The 21,014-nt window shown below is 35.8% G+C and overlaps 1 long non-coding RNA gene across 1 annotated transcript in view; it reads right to left on the bottom strand.

The window, feature by feature from the left end:
• Positions 1-21,014, bottom strand: part of LOC148109051 (uncharacterized) — a 62,399-nt gene that overhangs the window by 24,244 nt on the left and 17,141 nt on the right. The gene's annotated exons all lie outside the window — the stretch shown is intronic.

Below are 21,014 nucleotides of genomic sequence, written 5' to 3'. Positions count from 1 at the left end.
GATAGCATTCACAAGCTGGTAGCAACTTCCCAGGACTTTGAACCATATAATGTCCCATCAGCTTCCAAGCATTTTTTTCACAACTTTTCTCAGGTCCTACTTCCTTTGGTGAAATTTTTCTCACCTCTCCAGACCAGTTTGAACTCCTAGGACTACTGTCTGCACCTTTCATCTCATTATTTAACCACATATCAACTAGCCCTAGGAATTGTCACATATATATGCAACTTATTGTTTCAAGTATTTAACACGTTCATAAAATGCAGATACCACATTTTACCCTTAGGAGATATATAGATCTATATATCGATATATAGATATATATATCTATATATCTATATATCGATCTATAGATCTATATATAGATATATAGATATATATATCTCAAACTGCAAATTAAGGTATACAAATAGCAACTCTATTTTTGTGCAACTACACTCAGTCTGCCTATCCCTCTTAATGGAAGAAATATAATATGATCAATTCCAGGCGTACTCAGACATTTATGGATTACCTAAAAACACATAAATAGTACTTAGAAGGTATGTTCACTAATTCTAGAATACTGGGTTAGGGAATTATGCTTTAAAACTTGAAGGCAGGGGCGCCTGGGTGGCACAGCGGTTAAGCGTCTGCCTTCGGCTCAGGGCGTGATCCCAGCGTTACGGGATCGAGCCCCACGTCAGGCTCCTCCACTATGAGCCTGCTTCTTCCTCTCCCACTCCCCCTGCTTGTGTTCCCTCTCTCGCTGGCTGTCTCTATCTCTGTCAAATAAATAAATAAAATCTTAAAAAAAAAAAATAAAACTTAAAGGCATAAATTTAAAAGAAATTAAGCATTACCTCCTACAGCTAATAATGGAACACTTCACCTCAGAAGGATACTCAGGCCAGTCATTCATTCATTCAAAAGATATTCAGTATCTGCTATTGATTCTGAACCCTGTAATAGAGACACCTAGGGGACAAACCTTGATAAGATACAATTGTTTGTATCAAAAAACTTTCAATATATCAATACAAACTATTTCTTATAAATAGACGTTTTTGTGTATACATTTATAACAATGATGGGTCTATAAACTGATATTAGTATACACTATCTAGAAGAAAAAGAGAGAGGAAGGAAGAGAGGGAGAAAAGAAGGAATTTGAAACAAGTTTTCCCCTTTTGAGGATGGGTTTGAGAAAGAAAATCCACACTCTTCCACATGACCACCACAACCACTGTCATCAGCTAAAGGTCAGACTCAGAATGAACAGATCAAGAACAGATCTGGTGTTCCTAGGTAGATATTTTCAGTAGCAGTGAAGTTCATCTGTTTTCACATGGAATGTGGATACAAGTCAGTGTGTGACTCAACTACTTTTGAGTAATTATCAAAACTTTTTTCTTGGGGTGCCTGGGTGGTGCTGTCAGTTAAGTGTTGGACTCTCGGCTTCGGCTCAGGTGGTGATCTCAGGGTCATGTGATCAGGCCCCGTGTCAGGCTCCATGCTCAGTGTGGAGTCTGCTTAAGACTCTCTTCATCTCCCTCTGCTCCCCCCACACACACTGTGCTTTCTCTCTCTCTCTCTCTCAAATAAATAAATAAATAAATATTCAAAAAAACTTTTTCTCAACAAACTACAATTTTCATGATATTACGAATAAGCTATTAATTGAGAAAAAAGAAAGAATCTGCCATCCAAAACATATAAAAGTGGTAGGCCCCATATATGATCCTTTAAAAGTGATAACCTAAAAATTGGGATTTGTCTAAATTATGATAGCTACATTTAAAATTATTGTTCCTTTACTCATCAAACAAACACAACTACAATTCTATTATACATTAAGCACCTAGGAGATCTTAAAATATTTATTTATACTGATTTATATTTCCAAGTAGTTTATTCCAATCCAAAACCAAAAATATTTAAATGTTTCTTCTCCTCTTTAACACACAAAAATTACTCCCCTATCCAGATATATCAGCAACTGTAGCTGATTTTAAAATAGCAAATATGCAGGGGTAGAGGGAAAAAATGAATTTAAGGGCTTTTCAAAATTTGTCTTAAAGTACATAGCAAAGACAACACAAAATTACCACAATTTTAGTAGTACTAGAATATTCTATGAAAGACGTCTGTTCCTTGGTTTAAATGATGTAATTTTGAGATTAAACATGTGTTTAACAAACATAAAAAAACTAATAGACCATGGGAAAAAAAAAACTAGAGGAGTCATGAAGAAACTAACAGCAACCAAAACAAGCGGGTTACAAAGTATGCCTTATTCAATTAAAGTTCAGATAAACTAGTGCACACATACTGCAAATTTAAGATGTCCCTAGGCATTAGTAACTTGTATAACTAAACCTCACATAGTTGATTTTTTAAGGAACTCTAGCATTACCACAGTTTGTAGTCAATGTGCCTTTTAATGGGTCTTCTCAATTCTTGCTCTTTTCTCTTTTAGGTAAGTGAGCCAAGTTATTAGTCAAGAAACTGCCTAAAAAGTAAATGGTCATGTTACTTGGTCTTTAAAGGAAAAGATCAACACTGCAAACAACATGTAGGTTGGTACCTATAACTTTAGATATGTGTGACCTCATTGAAGGAATTCTCATTTAATTAATTTTCTTAGGCTTAAACATTACCTAATCTATATTTATGTCCTATGTTAAAATTGATACAATAGAAAATAGATAATAGATATACAGTATAGCTTATCTCTAATATGTAATTGATATACATATATATACATACCTAATATATACACATACAGAAATCTTAACTAACAGAAATTTCATTTTTTTAAAAGATTTTATTTATTTATTTGACAGAGGGAGAGAGAGAGAGAGATAGAGAGAGCACCAACAGGAGGAGTGACAGAGAGAGAGGGAGAAGTAGGCTCCCCAATGAGGAGAGAGCCCAACTTGAAGCTAGATCCTAGATCCTGGGATCGTGACCTGAGCCAAAGGCAGTCACTTAACTGACTAAGCCACCCAGGCACCCCAACCAACAGAAATTTTAATGGCATCTTAGAGCATCATAATACCATTGCCCATTTATTTAGTGGGTTCCCCCAATTTTTGACTAAATTTGCATGTTAAATTGGGATTCAGACTTCTTTCTGATTGTCAAGAAGGAAAGAATAAACATATCCATATTCATTGGAACAGAATAATTTATATTAAAATGAGAGGAAGTAAAACTGACTACACCTACATTTAAACAGGGAGCAAAGATTAGTAAACCCTTCAAGGTGGGCCAATATAAAGGATGCCTTGCAAGAACGCAGTAAACAAATATATCCCATGGAATGGATGCTCATTTTCACTCATTCCATGCTCAAAATATCACAATACTTGAAGGAAAAGAAAAATCTGAACTACCCTTGTGTATTTACATTTCCAGAGGGAGAATGGTGAATACAACTTTAATAAAGTATGCAGATTTTATTTGATAATTAAGTGAATTCCATTCAGAACGAAGTAACATAACAAACTCTGAAAGACCCTGTCAGTTACTGTCACAGATGGGTTCTCTTTGTTCTTGCAATAAAGATACTGGTACAATAAATTGCTTAAGCTGCAGCTAGTCTGGCAAGTTAAAGGCAAAGGTGGAAGTATGCTCTCCTCATCCTCCTCATTCATTCTCCAGATTAATTCAGTAATTTTCCCAAGAAATAGTACTAATTATAAAAACCACAGTAAGTTCTCAATCTGTGTTAGTTATTGTATTAGCTTGCTAGGGCCGCCTTAACAAAATACCACAGACTGGGTGGCTTTAACTACAGACGTGTATTTTCTCACTTTTGGAGATGGAACGTCTAAGATAAAGGTGTTGGCATGTTTGATTTTTTCTGAGGCCTCTCTGTTTGGTTTGAAGTGGCGCTCTTCTCTCAGTGTCCTCACATGGTGTTTCCTCTGTGCTGGAGCATGCTTGGTTCTCTCTATTGAGTCCAAATTTCCTCTTTTTATAAGAACTCTAATCATGTAGAATCAGGGCTCACTGTAATGGCCTCATTTCCCAACTGAATCACCTCTTTAAAGGTCCTATCTCTCTTTTTCTCCTTTGTTCAGTGAATATACAAAGATTGTTAGTGATTGATTGATTGATTATAAATTCAATTAGCCAACATATAGTGTATCATTAGTTTTTGATGTAGGGTTCAATAATTCATTAGTTGCATATAACGTCCCATGCTCATCACATCACATGCCCTCCTTAATGCCCATCACCCAGTTACCCCATTCCTATCTCCAAATACAGACATTTAAAGCAGTGGGGATTAGGGATTCAAAATTTGAATTTTGAGAGGAATACAATTCAGCCATAACAGTTATTCTTAGTATTATTATCATGATTATTATATTAGTCTAAAAACACTATTTTACTTAATCTTCATAGCTACACTGGAAGGTTAAGTATTTTTATTTTCATTTAACAAAAGGTTCTAAGACCTGAATTAAGGTTTCTTAAAGAAGAAGTAGAGAAACTAGAATGCCTTCATGGAAATTAAGTTTCTTCTGGAAAGTAAGTACCAAGAAAAATTTCAATGTAGATTACCTTCCCTATCATCATTCTTTCCAGCCTACTGCTAGACAATTCCAGCTTGTAGCTAGAGGAAATCTTCCCTTCAATCAGTCAGAGCACCCACACACAAATAAACAACCATAAATCGTTGGTCTAGCAAAATTCTTCAGTCCCCTTAATTTTAAATTCTTTTCCCTTTCCTCAGAAGAATTCAACATTCTTTCTGGGTAGCTGATGCACATTTGGTTTTCATCACAGGATTTCTTTCATCAGGGTTTGGCTTTATTCTTTAGGAAAGAAAAGCCACCATATTGAAAATGGTCAAAAGATTTCACTAAGTACATGAGACTAAAACTGTCATCCTTGCTTGGAAGTGAAATGGTAGTTTCCATGGCGGCAGCTTTGGGGAAGGAGAGCAGCAGCTACAGATTTCTTTAACTGTGCTTGAAAGAAAGAAAGAAAGAAAGAAAGAAAGAAAGAAAGAAAGAAAGAAAGAAAGAAAGAAAGAAAGAAAGAAAGAAAAAGAAAAACAAAAATCATGAACCAGTTATTCAAATATACCATAAGCTATTCAATTAAGCTTAACAAATATACTTTGGGATCCTACTCTGTGGCCTCCATATTTGGGAATGTCTTTATTTTACTTAGACTAAGCTCTTTTCAGGAGTTCCAGCACTTTCTCAAGTCCATAGGGATCTCTCTACAGGCTGCTATATCACGTTATTCTATCAGACCACACAGATGCCTTTTCCTCTGCTACTCTTTGCATTTTTTATTTCATGCATTTCACTTTCTCCACGGAATTAAAAAAAAAAAGATATCTTCTTGCACATACTCAGGCAAAAATCTAATGAGTTCTGTTGTTTCTATTTAGAAGCATTTAGATGTAACCAAAACCTACTAAAGAAAGATATCAAAAGCTATGATTAAAATGGTGTATTTCAGGTGCACCTGAGTGGCTCAGTTGGTTAAGCATCTGCCTTCAGTCCTACGATTGAGCCCCCTGTCTGCCTCCCTGCTCAGTGGGGATCCTGCTTCTCCCTCTCCATCTGCCAGCCCTCCCATTTGTGCTCTCTCTCTCACACTATCTTCAATAAATAAATAAAATCTTTAAAAAATACAATAAAATGGTATATTTCATCTTTCATAGTATTATTTGCTTTGTCAGAAATAAAGACATATAAGAATCGCTAATGAATTAAGCTGGCTAGAAATGTTTGTTTTGTCACATGATGTTTTTGCCAATTCAAAAACATTAAATGATTTTATTGTTCTTTTGCTCCTAAATGCCATATAATAGAATACAATTTTCAATTAATCTCTCTTGCTGGTGTATATAAATGATATCTATAGCATATTTTCTATATTTTTCCAAATGGGTGACATTTGAGCAGGTAATACAATTTCCCTTTAAAACAGCATAACAACAACAACAACAACAATAAATTAATTACAGAAAAAAAAGTTCCATTTCAAAATGAAAATCAGTTCCCCTATATAATGATTTAGGACATTTATGCCCTTTTTGCCCATTCCATCTCTTCCACTATTTTATAAACTGTATCTCTTCATTTGTATCCTTCTATGAGGAAGGGGCAATGTTGTAGCCTTGGTGATTTTCCTAATCTGCCCAGAACCATGAAAGGCGCGTTCCCTGTGGACTTTTCACAATGGACATGCTGTGAACTGGTTTGTTTTCACACCTCCACCTAAGTGGCAGCTTTAAGGTAATTCTCAGGCTCAGATGTGGCACAGTGCCTGACAACACCGATTGATTTATATAGCCTATTTGCCAGTTGAAAAGAAAAAGTAGATGAGATTAGATCTGGCATAAAATTTATATATATATCTATATATAGGGGTAATGTTTTACCATGTTTATAAGATAAATTGTCTTCATACTAGAAAATACGTACAAATGAACCAGTTAATTTGTAACAGAACCTTATTAGCAAGTCTATGAATTGGCAGATGTTCTTTTTCTACTTACATATTGAGTTCAATGCTGGCATTAAACTCAATAATATATGCAAAGATGTAAACTTTGAGGTATTTTTAATACAAAAACCCATATGCTGACCTTTTAATTTTTTTTTCTGTTGGTCAGAACATAGAAATTCAGCAGTAAATTCTTAGGATATTGCATAATCAATCTATTGGTTACATGTTTTCATGATTTCTGCCTGCTGGCACCAACATAAGAACTTTACTTAAAATACTAAGCAAAAGTTTAGTAAACTTATTTTTTAAGAAAGGAAGTGTTTAGATCTGAAGGAACAATTAATCTAAAAACTCTTACTAAGCAGAATTCACTGGGCTGATCTTAAGGATCAAAAGTGGTCTAAGAAGGAAGGTGTGCCTTCAAGTTTATAAGAAACTTTGGGGAGAAGCCACATAAATGTAAAACATATCAAAAACTAATCACTGAATCCTATTATTTTGAGAAATGGGATATTTAATAGATCAACAAACATTCTCTCATACTCTTTTATAATGAATCTTAAGACTTTTCTTTACTAAGACGTTATCCTACATGTATAAAATAATCCTCACTCCTACACTAATTATTTTTCCATAAATCTTTAAAAGCACAGCATCATAGTTTTGCTAGATTTTCAATATCCTTAAAACGATTATTGGAGGGGTGCCTGGGTGGCTCAGTCGGTTAAGCATCTGCCTTCGGCTCTGGTCGTGATCCTGGAGTCCTGGGATTGAGTCCCACATAGGGCTCCCTGCTCAGCGGGGAGTCTGTTTCTCCCTCTGCCCTTTACCCTGCTTCTGTTCTCTCTCGTTCACTCTATCTCTCTCTCAAATAAATAAATAAAATCTTTTTTAAAAACATTAGTGGCTAAAAATATGAAAATTAAATTATACATTGAAATTATTGATAATAAAATGTATACAAAATAGTATATAAAATTATTCAATTGCATTGAGAATCAATTTATTTAATATAAATAATGATTAATGTGGGATGTTGGAGCATATTAATATATTTGTTATAAAGTAATAGAGAATCAGATCTTTAAGAGTTCCTAGACACTACAAAGGCATTTAAATGGTCATGCCTCAACCAAATATCCAAATGGCATTGCTAAACATTTTGGGTAAACAACAATGAAACACAATTAAATTTCAGGTTTAAAAATCATATGAATAATGTAATAAACCTCAAAAAAAGGTCTTTACCAAAAAAAAAAAAATAACAGAAAGACTACAAAAACATTTTTTTAACATATAATAGTCCTTTGATCTGGACCAGGTACTGAAATTTCAGTAAATGCAACACCCAAATCAGCATAGCAATAATACTTCAATTGTTCTATTTTCAATCATTTCCTTCACTTCCAATCTACTAGTAACTGTGGGTTGACCAATTCTTTCCCTGAAATGAAGCTGCCCTTCCTACCTCCCAAGTCTCAGTTCATGCTTTCCTCGCAAGGCAAGTTTTTGCCTTTCTCTCTCAAATCCAAAGCCACCCATTTTCCCAACTGTTGCACTGAGAGAAACTTGCTATGCTAATTAATGAAAATGCGGTATCATATTATTGTTATGAAAGACACATCTATTTCTTCATGTCCTTTTCAAATATGAGAAGAATTTCAACTACCCTGTTCTTTTGTCTTGTTTCTTCATATCCACAGAATGGGAAGCAAATGGGAGAGAACTGTGACATCACCTCAGACACCACGGTCCAGAACGGCCCGTGCTCACCCATGATCCATAATTATGAGCTCCCCACTGCTCGATCCTGTTCCCTAAATCTGGGAAAGCTGCTCCAACAGTAACCTAGTGCTGGGCTGTGTGCCACATTCACGGAGGTGGCTGGTTCTCCTTGGATTTTGATTTGTGTTGCCCAGTCTCTCTGCATTGGGTCTTGACCTAGAGTTTGGGTCAAGGGTTTGGCTTGGTTGTCTCTCCAATCTGATCCTTTAACATTTTTTGACAATTTGGTTCTCACTCTCTTCATGACTCTGACCTTCACTATTCCTGCCTGCCCATTTTGGTGCTCCCCCATCACTCTGAATTACTCATCTGCTTCCTCTGCGCCATTTTTCTTTTGTTATTATACTATTTCTTAACCCTTAGCTTCTGAACTCTTCTCTAGTCCTACTTGACAAATCCTGTTCACCTGATTAACATTCATCTAGCATTATAAGATCTAGTATCAGTTTTTAAAATAGTGATTATCTTCTGAGTATCAATTTTTGACAGGTGTTTTACATATGATTTACCCTAATCTACATAGCAGGTTATCATTTCCCCCTTTTAATGATGAGAAAAGTGAGAATCAACAAACATAGACCTTAGTTTCTCTGACTTCAAGTCTACTCTGGCTATTATGATGGTAGTTCCCATACTAGAGAGATTTTTAAAGTAGGACTCTCAGGACATATCCCAGACTTGTGATTGTAGTGGTGGCAGGGGCTGTGCGGAGAGATTTCAACCACGAGCCCAGTTTGGGAGCCACACTACTGCACATGTTGTCAATACCGTACTGTGTGTAACCTGTACTGTGGGGCACGCCAGCCTTGAAATGAGACTTGGATCATTTTTAAAACTGGCAATGTGTTCTTACAGATTTATGAGGTGTAATTTTACTCAGGGTCCTTTCATGTACTATTCTGCTTATCTGAAGAATATGTTACACATTCTAGATTATATGTCATTCATATTCTCCTCTTTTAACACAGACTTCAAATTTGAAGAGCAGTTGGTTAACACCAGTAGTCTGGAAGTGAGAATTTTTCTCCTTAGGCACAGACGACCTACATAAAGACAAAAATCATGACCATGAGGTCATAATCATGTGGACACTTAAAAGTTTACATTATGTGTTAGGAGAAAATAATAATACAGTGACGGTATGCTCTTTTAGTCATTAGCACAAAGAAGTATATGCGACTGTATTGTTTCTATAAAGAGATCAAACTTTAACGTAACTATTCTAAAATAAATCTTTCTACCGGAAAATAACCATGAACATTTTTCATGACTTGAGGATATACTTTTATTGTATCACTGTATTCCAACTAAAAACAAGAGGCAAAAATCATTAATTCATTCCTCTGAGTCCTTCTAGGTACTTCATAGCTTGAAGTATTAATTTTTAATGTAAATTGAGATGCACAGGATCTTGCAATTCATATTGCTACTTGTACTCCTTATCAAATGAATCATTAAACACTCAGATGTCTTTAAGGGAATAGTGAGTGAATCTTCATACTGATGGATTAAAAAAAATAAGAACAAAGAATCTATATAGCTATTTTACCAAACATGATAGTGACCATAATTTTTCCACATTTATGCAAGAGGGAGAAATAAGGAATAGAGATATCAGTAATCCTCTGAATCAACTAAGAATTTACTGGAAGATACAGAGAGAAAATCCAGGATGTATGACTGATAATTGCTCACTAAACACAAGAGTGCCTCATGACACTCACATTAATGTTCCTACCTCGCTTTTCCATTGTTACAGAATTCTCTTAGTCAACATTATCAATTGTGTTTTTCCTACAAGTCAATAAAATAATTTAAAAACTGATGTTTAAAGTACAAAGTAAATCAGCACAGCAATGGAAACCATCAACAGAGTGAAAAGGCAACCTATTGAATGGAAGAAAATATTTGCAAATCATATATCTGATAAGGAGCTAATGTCCAAAATGTAAAAAGAACTTATACAACTCAATAGCAAAAAAACCCAAACAATTCAATTTTAAAAATGGGCATAAGATCTGAACAGTTTTCCAAAGAAGATATACAGATGGCTAACAGACACATGAAAAGATGCTCAACATCCCTAATCATTAGGGAAATGCAAATCAAAACCACAATGCAATATCACCTCACATTATCAAAAAGACAAGAAATTATAAGTTTTGGTGAGGCTGTGGAAAAAAGGGAAAACTTGTGGATTGTTTATAGGAATATAAATTGGTGCAGCAACTAATATGGAGGTTCCTCAAAAAATTAAAAATAGAACGGTCACATTATCCAGCAATTCCACTTCGGGGTATTTATCCAAGAAAACAAAATCAGTAACTCAAAAAGATATGTGCTCCCATATTCATTACAGCATTACCAACAATAGCAAAGATGGAAACAACTTAAGTGTCCATGGATGGATGAATGGATAAAGATAACGTGGGTGTGTGTGTGTGTGTGTGTGTGTGTGTGTGTGTGTGTGTGTGATTAAAAAGGATGAAATCTTGCCATTACAGCAACATGGATAGACCTCAAGGGCATTATGCTAAGTGAAATAAGTCAGACAGAGGAAAACAAATATCATATAATCTCACTTACATGTGGAATCTAAAACAAAAACAAAAGCTTATAGATACAGAAAACAGACTAGTGGCTGCCAGAGGTGGAAAGTAGGAAAATGGGGAAAATGGGTGAAGAAGGGTCAAAAGGTACAAACTTCCAGTTATAAAATAAAGAAGTCATGGGGATGTAATGTACAGCATGGTGACTATATTAATAACAGTGAAAGTTGCTAGGAGAGTAGATCTTAAAAGTTCTCATCACAAGAACAAGAAAAAAACATTTCATAACTATCTAAGTAGACAGAGGTTAACTAGACTTATTGTGGTCATCATCTTACCATGTATACAATTACCAAACCATTATGTTATACACCTTATATTCATATAATGGTACATGTCAATTATACTTCATTTTTAAAAAAGCATAAAGAAGACCAAATGAGGTATTTGCTTTTGTTTGGTTATTTCATCTGTGGTAGCACTAAAGAAAATAGATCTGGACCTTGGTTGGTCAAGACTTCACATAAAAGTTCTAGTTGAATATAGTTGATTTTGGAATAAGCCCAAAGAGGGAAGAGGATCTACTTCTGAGATGGCAGCCCAAGAGGGCACTATGCCAGGAAAGAGTTTAAAAGCCAGGAAATGAATCAGGCCTGAATGGAGGGAGTCAAACACATCACTAAATCAGGAGGACCAGGCAGATGGAAAACCAGAAAAATGTACCCAGCTTTGAAAAATGCCCATTGCAAAAGAGATTGGGGTGAAATGGGTTGATGTTTTACTGGTTTATTCATCATCGTTCTTTTTATCCATAACATGCTGGATCAGGGTAATTTCCATTAAGCAAGGCATTATCTACTTTCGTTATGTTGTGTTCTTTAACAGAGAAACTGTTTTCTAAATCCCGACCTGTTGTCTGGAATTATGCCTTTTGTGAACTCTAAAAAATAGGCTAAGAGGAAGACCTTATCATTTAATATAAATAGCATCTTTTCTTAAGGATGGGAATTTGGCATATATACTATTGTTGGATTTCTGAAAATTATTCATTCACTTATTCAAATAATATATTTTTACTTTAGACAAAGCAGGATAGTGTTAAGTGCTAGAGACTGCATATTACCAAATGGCCACAGCCTATATTTAGTAATGTGAATTTCAAAAGAAGAAGAAATTCTCTAGTTCTTCATTCATATTAATATTGCTCAAAGCAAGCTATTATGTATAAACCTGAGCAAAAAAAAAAAAATTAATCTATGCCCTGGAGGGCTAAGCAAAAGGAGCATGTTTCTAATTTGTTTTGTTCTGTTAAACTCCATTGGCTCTACATCTTGTCAAAAGATTGCCCTCTTTGCATAACGACTTGGTAGATAGTTTTATAAATCTCATAATTTGACATTCAGACAAAGCATCTCCAAGAGGTATTTCAGGATTCTTATCAATTATTTTATATATCACAAAATTAGTATCTAATGACTTTTTAAGGTTTCTCCGCAAATCTGTAGTTAGAATCAAACTCTCATCTTACCGAAACAAAACTATTTTCTATGTCATAAAATTTTCCAGTTATAAAAAGTATATATACTATTTCATCTGTTATGTTTTCTCTACTTCCATCTATAAGTTTTAACACTTTTGCTCTGGTGGGAGAGTGGGGACAGAAGATGTCCAAGCTTTACTTCATAAAGACTTAGAAAATGGGGATCTATAGGCAGAAAAACATTTCACTGAGTTACTTATGAAACCCAAACCAAAGTAAGTCCTGACATTGGGAGGTTTATTATGGTTTCTTTTTACTTAACGTATAGTCACTGATAAAGTAATATCTCTAAAGTGGACGTTTGAAAGTCAAAGATGTTTTTACTTCTCCTCTAACAAAAGGTGGGAAGACCTGGAAATTGAGTTTCATCATATATGTTTGAGTTGTGTTTAATTTCCTACTTCTTTAGTTTTCCTTTAGAGTTTAATTTTGCTGCTTATTATAATAGTTATATAAAATGTTTAGAATAGGCACATATGTATACTTTAAATTCTCACAATAACCCAATAAGATAATTAATTATTATCCTTATTTTATGGATTAAGAAACTGAAACACAAAAAATTCAAGTAACTTGTCATGAAAGTTATTGGCTTGTATTTCAATGGTGTCACTGATATTCACTGTTCAAATATCACAAACTATTTCTTGAAGGATTGTCATGTAATATAAAATAATAGAAAGAGGAATTTTCTTCCTAATTATTGATTTTTGAAGTTAAAATATAATTGCTGATTTAATATACTCTGCTTCCTTGAAGTTGAACAACCAGATACAATGTACATATGAGTTTAGGATCAAACTTAAGCGAGGCATTTTCATTAGAAATTAACAGATCCAAATGTAAGTATTTGAAAATTTTTCACCTAGCATGTATAAAGAGCAAAGATTTTTATATGAAGCAAAATAGATACAAGTGTCTTTCTTTCTTTTGCCTCTTTTCTTTCTAGAATTGATTTTTTTCCAAATATAAGTATTTTTAAAATTAAATTTGTTGACTTCACATCTGCATCAAATCTGAAAAGTATGGATTGTTACCTGTAAATATTGTGTAACAGCAATTTCTTGTTGTTAGAGTAGCCATCCTTAATAAGTGTTACACAATCACATATGGTCTAGGCAAGTCTTCCATTTGTCAGTTTTAAAATAACACAGTCCTACTCAGGATGTAGTAAGAATGCAAATCTCCACCCAGGTGTGGGATATAAAGCATGATCATTTCCTGAGAGAGGGCTTAGAGCCCATTCTTCCCAGATGCTTCAGTACTTTTTTAGCAGTCTTCTATTTGCTTCTTCCACAGGGAACAGCAGAATTCCAAGCATCTCCCTTATAACTTTCAAAGTAAGACTTCCCATCATTTGCAACAAATATTGTGATTTTGAAGAGCCATCATCCAAAGTTTTAGACTATTTACTCAGAGGTTATTGTAAACCACAGGGAATTATTTTGTTGCCAAATGCTGACTCTGATAATCTAACTAGGTTAGTAGGTCATTGACATTCCCCCCCACACACACACACGTTTTAAGCAAATCTTTTTTTAGGGGAAAAATGCCATAACCAAATTATCAACAGATCAGTTTTTCTGTGGTTTTTAAGAACTAGCTACAGAAAAATAACAAGTCTGTGAACTACATTTTAGAGCTTGAAAAGAAGTCATGGCTTGGCTCATCTCTGTTTATGTACGCTTGCAATAGTAGAGTGACTGACGCTCTTTTTCTGACCCTGTATCCTCCTAATTTGTTTTATTCACTGGACCAACTTGCAACGTAGATAAACATAGCCTCTGCTCTTATTTTATCATGATAATGGTGAAAAATCCTTAATTTTCCCCTTGTTGCCTCTATGACCTTCTATATATTTTAGCACTGAGACTTGAATGTGCTTGGTTTTTCTATTTACACAATTCCATTATGACTAATCTCATTAATCTGTTTATTTCAAGTATTCCCCTACCCTTTTATAAATTCTCTGTCAAGTTAAGATTCTCATGTTCCTTTTGTTTTCAATTAAAAGATAGAATTATGTATTGAACAAGAGAGGAAGAGGCAGCAAAATGTGGAAATCCCTGGAGCCGAGGGTAAGGGCCTGAGTCTAAAACCCAACTCATTCATTCAGACTTTGTTCACAATAAGTTTTTTAACTCTTCAATTCTGTGCCAGACAATGAAAGCACATGGTGTACAAAGTATTTATTGTCCCCACTCTTGTGACACAATCAGGTGGGAAACTCAAGTGATAACCAGATAATCACACAAATAAAAATGTAATTACAAAATGTGATCAATGCATTAGGATGTAGGAGAACTTGACAGCACCAGAGAGGCTCAAGAATGCTTCCTGGAGAAAGCAACATCCAACCCAAGATATGAAATATCAGGGTAGTAGGGTCAGGAACAGGAAAGATTGGTCCAGGCAAAGGAAAGGGTAAGGGAAAGTCTTGAAGCAGTTTGTTTATTTATTTTTTTTATTTTTAAAGATTTTATTTATTTGACAGAGAGAAACAGAGCAAGCAGAAGCAGGGGGAGCAGCAGAAGAAGAGGGAGAGGGAGATGGACAAGCAGACTCCTACCCGAGCAGGGAGCCCGATATGAGGCTCCATCCCAAGACCCTGGGATCATGACCTGAGCCAAAGGCAGATCCTTAACCGACTGAGCCACCCAGGTGTCCTCACAGAGTAGTTTAATTAAGGAACTCCAAGCCCCTAGATAAGAGGAAGAGAGGTTCCAGGTATCACAAAGGATACCTGTGATATCTTGTAGGATCTAGTAGGAGTTGTTAGTGATTTTGGTCTCAATGTTAATAGCAATGTGAAGAAATTGAACTGATGTGATTACACTGGCATTTTAAAAGAATTACTGTGCCAAATCTGTGGAGAATGGATTAGAAAGATACAAGAGCAGAATCAGGGAGGAAACCATCACACGAGTCCAGAACGTAGATCATGGCCATTTGGATCAGTAGGAAGAGAGAAAAATAAATGAATTCAGAATATGCTTCACTTGAAAAATAAAATCAGTACGATTTCATGAGAGACTGGATGTGGTAGATGAGAGTGTCAGCAGGGACTTGCAAATCTGGGGCTTGCATATCACCACTGCCTGAAATAGAACATGTTTAAAGGAAGATCATGAGTTTGGCTTTAGACTACTACAGCTTCAAAACTGAGGCTTGTAAGGGGTACCTATAAAATGAAGGAGTAAATCATCTGCAAGATTTGCTTTCAGCTACATATTTTTATTTTTATTCTGTCTCTTTTAAATCTTATCTATACGAAAAACCAGGAAATTGAATGTCCTTGTTCTAGTAAGTTCCTTGATCACAGTCAGAAAATTTTAGAACTGGGAAAGAAGCAACTTTACCCTAATGTTGGCTAACTATATTTTCAAGTGTATTTTCAAGGAAAGGACTTTTGGAGTTAACTATAGTTTATTATTTTGGCCTCTATACTGAATACAGTATATCTAATTTTTTTGCCAGTGGTTCTCAAACACTTTTACAGGTATCTGTTACATAGAGAAGAAGGGGACTGAGAACAAAGAACTGGTAAAAATGAAATGCTATTAAAAAGCAGAAAAGTAGGAGCACCTGGGTGGCTCAGTTGGTTAAGTGTTCAACTCTTGATTTGGGCTCAGGTCATGATCTCAGGGTGGTGAGATGGAGAACCGAATGAGACTCCACACTCAGCTGGGGGTCTGCTTCTCTCTCTCTCTCTGTGTCTCTCTCTCCCTCTGCTCCTCCCACCACTTGTGCTCTCTCCCTCTCTAAAACAAATAAATAAATCTTTTTTTTTTAAGATTTTATTTATTTATTCGACAGAGATAGAGACAGCCAGTGAGACAGGGAACACAAGCAGGGGGAGTGGGAGAGGAAGAAGCAGGCTCCCAGCGAAGGAGCCTGATGTGGGGCTCGATCCCAGAATGCCGGGACCACGTCCTGAGCCAAAGGCAGACTCTTAACGACTGCACCACCCAGGCGCCCCTAAATAAATCTTTTTTAATAAGTAGAAAGCCATGGGGCGCCTGGGTGGCACAGCGGTTAAGCGTCTGCCTTCGGCTCAGGGTATGATCCCGGCGTTCTGGGATCGAGCCCCACATCAGGCTCCTCCGCTGTGAGCCTACTTCTTCCTCTCCCACTCCCCCTGCTTGTGTTCCCTCTCTCGCTGGCTGTCTCTATGTCTGTCGAATAAATAAATAAAATCTTTAAAAAGTAGAAAGCCAGTACACTCACAAAACTAAAAGGTCAGCAAAAGTAAATTTTAAGGTTGTGTACAAATGTATTAAATAATGCATACATTCCAGGAAGTATAAATCATGGTTAGTTCAAGGCAACACTACATTCGCAGAGAAAATACAGAGTCCTTCCTGAAAATGGCAGTAATTCTAACGATCTACATGGGCATGTAAAAGAATTTGGCTGCTGTGGTAAGTAGCCTCTAAGATGGCTCTCAGGGATCCCCACTCCTTGGAATCCACACCCTTGAATGAAAGCTGGTCTTTCTGGACTACACTTGAGAACTAACTCTGTATTTAACTAAAAGGCAAGAGCTCATCAGAAAAACTTTACTCACTCATGCAGAGCAGAGCATCCATTTTTTAGCTGTTCTCTGATTCAACTGAAGAGGCAGTGCAAACTCTAGCTATGACCGAACACTTTTAATTTCCTACCCAAAAATCATAGACATCTTAAATACACCTCCGTGTTCTCTCATGAGAATATCATTCATTCCACATGAATTTTGAGAAATCTTGGAAGGATAGAAATAACACGTTAGCATGGTAGTCACACTTTGAAGCTCTTGGTATATGCCCACTATTTCGTATAATTCTTACAACTTCATAAAGAACATTAATTAGCACCTTCATAAAAAACCTGGGACACTTACACAAGCACATTATCGAAGGTTTTATCTAGCAATTGATAGAATAGAGTTTATGTACAAGTCTATCACATTCTGAACCGCCTTTTTCAGGTGGCTATATTCTCGCTCCTCAAAGATATGCTTGAAGAAGGCAGCTTCCAACTACCCAAGTGGCCTTTCAGGCCCTTTCAGATGTCATCAGCTATCATAAATCCTTGTTTTCTCACAGGACCAGTAGCAGATTTCCTTGCATCTTTCATTATTAGCAATGCATCTGATTGTTTTAGAATTCTCCAAAAAAGTATTAGATTATCTTTTCAAAGGATGAACCCCTTCAAAGGATGTCTTTCCAGTAGTACAGAATGGCTTTCCTTTGTATCTTCTGTCAATTTTTTCTCTCTCTGTCTGTCTCCCCTATTGCCAGATGTGTATTCCTTTCATATTATTGAAGTGTTCACATTCTGTTCTATTTTGGTTTTATGTCCTCCATTAAGTCTAGCAACTCTTTCATCTCTAGACCTGCAGAATGAGTGGGGAAGTGCTCTTTAAGCCTTTTCCCTCCCTCAATAATGCCGTATAGTCTGTTTATGATGCTGGCATTCACCTTTGGCAGGAAGGGAGAACTGTCCCACCAGCCACCTACACAGCTTTCCAGCTTCCATCCTTCTAGTTAGGGCTGACATTGGTAACATCAATCTTGCCTCTTAGGACATAGCACGTAACAACTTGCTTGGCTGACTGTGCAATAGGAAATGGACACATACATATTTTTTTTCTATGTAAACTGATTTGAACAAAGCTTCATATTAGCTTCCATATGGGAATGAATGTATAGGGATGGCACGGTTATTCTTTGATTTGGGCTCCATCACCTCCCCCCCCCCGCCCCCCATAGAGGAAAGACTCTCTGCTGGGCCAGCTAAGCTGCATATTAATTCTTTAATCCACCCTTTCTGGAAAGGAAACTGTTCTCTCAGGTGAGGAAGCCCTTGAGTAAGGAAATTGGCCTATGAGTCAATGCACAATTGCATTTTGCTGCAATATTGCTAGTGGAGAAAGAAAACTTGGCTAAATCGTTAGAACTCCATTACCATCTATTCCAGTGTTTGCCATAATATATTTCTTAAATATTTGCTTAGAAATGTAAGAGTAAATTAATAAATATGACAGTTAAGTTATCCTAGTGTGCCTGTGAAAGACAATAGCAATGTTTTCAGCCAGATATGTGATGGAATTTAGCAGCATCAGGAGCTTCCCAACCAGTCTCTCATTTCCAAAGGCGGGGATGGGGGTTTAACTGAACCATTTTTAGAAGCTAAGAATAAATATCAAATATCCCAGGGCTTTCATATTCACTGAAGATAATTAGACACGATATAGGAAGGAACTTTGTTTCATGGAACATCAATTTCCATGGCCCCCTTTTCCTTCAGCTAGTATTTATTAAGTACTTGGCATGGAACAGGCACTGTGGTTAGCCCTTGGGACAACACGTGACCTAGTCCCTTTTCCAGTGTGCAGATTTGCATTAAGCAAATACTCACAGTGTCTTTATAAGCTGAGATAAACATTCTGGACAAAAAGGAATATGGAGTAGATGGAGGGCAGGTGAGATCTGTGATTTTTTTTCTAAACATAACTGCTGAATGTAGAAAATCAACTGGAGGAAAACCAAGTAATTAATCAGTAGTAAAATGTTCTAATGTCACTTTGCAAGGAACTGACTTTTCATATTAGTTAATAGATTTATGAATAGAAGAAACCTCATTTTAGGTGCACTTGTCTGGAACTTTGAAAAAGAAACTATATTCTATGTGGGAAAACATGTAACACGGGCAATAAAGGCAAAGCTACTCTATGTTCATGGTACTTTTGATGTTTTTTGTGGATTCTTTTCATGCATGTTTTCACTGGAGTAGGGTCTGAGTGGGTGGCAGGCAAGCACCCTTTGTTAAAACTTGCTTTACTCATTTGCTCTATAAAGTTTCAGAATATGGCTACCAGTAGGACTAGATTCAAATAGTTATTGTTTCTTCTTTTTTTTTGAGAATTTATTTATTTACTTGTCAGAGAAAGAGAGAGAGCACAAGCAGGGGGAGCAGCAGAGAGAGAGGGAGAAGTAGGCAGAAGGAGAGAGCGAAACAGGCTCCCCGCTGAGCAGGGAGCCCAATGTGGGACTCCATCCCAGGACCCTGGGATCATGACCAGAGCCGAAGGCAGACACTTAACTGACTGAGCCACCCGGGCATCCCCACTAGTTATTATTTCTGAATCAAAGCATTAGGTCAACATAGATCCTTAAAATAAACCATAATATAAAATATACTGCCATAATAGATTCCTCTAGTTATTTCCAGAAAATTGACAGTAAATTCAGCTAACAAACATCATATAGAATGCTAAATTAGAATAGTATAAGGAAATGATAACTTTCTACTGAAAGTAATTTAAATAAAATATATTTTAAAATGTTTAATGAGACAACTCTCCCATCTTTATCTTTCCATCTTTATATAATACATATTTATATATGTACTATCTCTGAAAATTCCACTATTCTTCATTATTCTTTATTCATTATTTATTCATTATTCTTCATTATTCTTCCAGTATTACTCTATGATCTTTTCCTATTTAACATCAAATTATTTGAAACACCACTATTTGCTTACCACTCCCTATACAGTCTAAACTTTAGAAAGTCTCTAACATTATATTTATTTCCATCCTTTGTATTTTGATCTTTTCTAGTTCACAAGGTATAAAATAGTAATACTCTCATTACAAATGTCATCAAAGTTTACCCCACTGAGGGAAAGTATGCTTAACCAAAATCAGAATTATTTTCTACCTATCAATTTTGAATTTGAAAAGCACTCATCACACTAGCTATACACACATAATTATTGGTTATTTTATGTTAAATTCAAATACACATAAATTAATTGGATAGTTCCACAAAGTGATACTATATGATTAAATGTACATTTACATGTAGATTTTTATGAAAACTATTAACATATCATCGTAAAGTACAGATTCCTTAAAATCATTCCAAATTTATGAGTGTTACAAAACTTGTTTCGATGTGATATTAAACTGAAACAATAAATACGTTCAAATTCTTTCCAAAGGTTTTTAAGGATCATATAGTTTTTTTTTAAGATTTATTTATTTAGTTATTTGCTAGAGAGAGAGCGTGCGAGCAGAGGAGGGGCAGAGGGAGAGGGAGAGAATCTCAAGCAGACTCCCCAGTGAGTGAGGACTCAATCCCAGGACCCTGAGATCATGACCTGAACTGAAATCAAGAGTTGGATGCTTAACCAAATGAGCCACCCAGGCACCCTGAGGAGCATATAGTTTATAAAACACTTTGTGGATCAAAATCCCCAATATGCTAATAGAAACATCTGCAGAAAATCTGGTGTTTTTTTTTTAATTTATTTATTGTGGTAAGTAAACACAAGATAGCCACAAAGGAAAACATGTCTTATAAAACCTTAATTTTATGAGCCAGATCTTCAATATTAAAAGGAAATTATGTCAATTGCAATAACATTTAAAGCACTGAGGGGCTTTCTCATGAGATTATTTTAATATGAAAAGCTGACAACGCTATTTCATAGGGAACGCTGTTTTAAAAGGCATTTCAAAAAAAAATCTTATCAACAAAATTAGTGCTCCCCATTTTTGTTGTTGTTGTTGTTGTTGTTTTTTAAAGATTTTATTTATTTATTTGAAAGAGATAGAGACAGCCAGCGAGAGAGGGAACACAAGCAGGGGGAGTGGGAGAGAAAGAAGCAGGCTCCCAGTGGAGGAG

The sequence above is a fragment of the Ursus americanus genome, chromosome 13 (assembly GCF_024610735.1).
Source record: "Ursus americanus isolate L20-20 chromosome 13, mUrsAme1.1.p, whole genome shotgun sequence".
NCBI classification, from domain to species: Eukaryota; Metazoa; Chordata; class Mammalia; order Carnivora; family Ursidae; genus Ursus; species Ursus americanus.
Note: the sequence above shows the minus strand (reverse complement) of the source record. Positions and strands in the feature narration are given on the sequence as shown.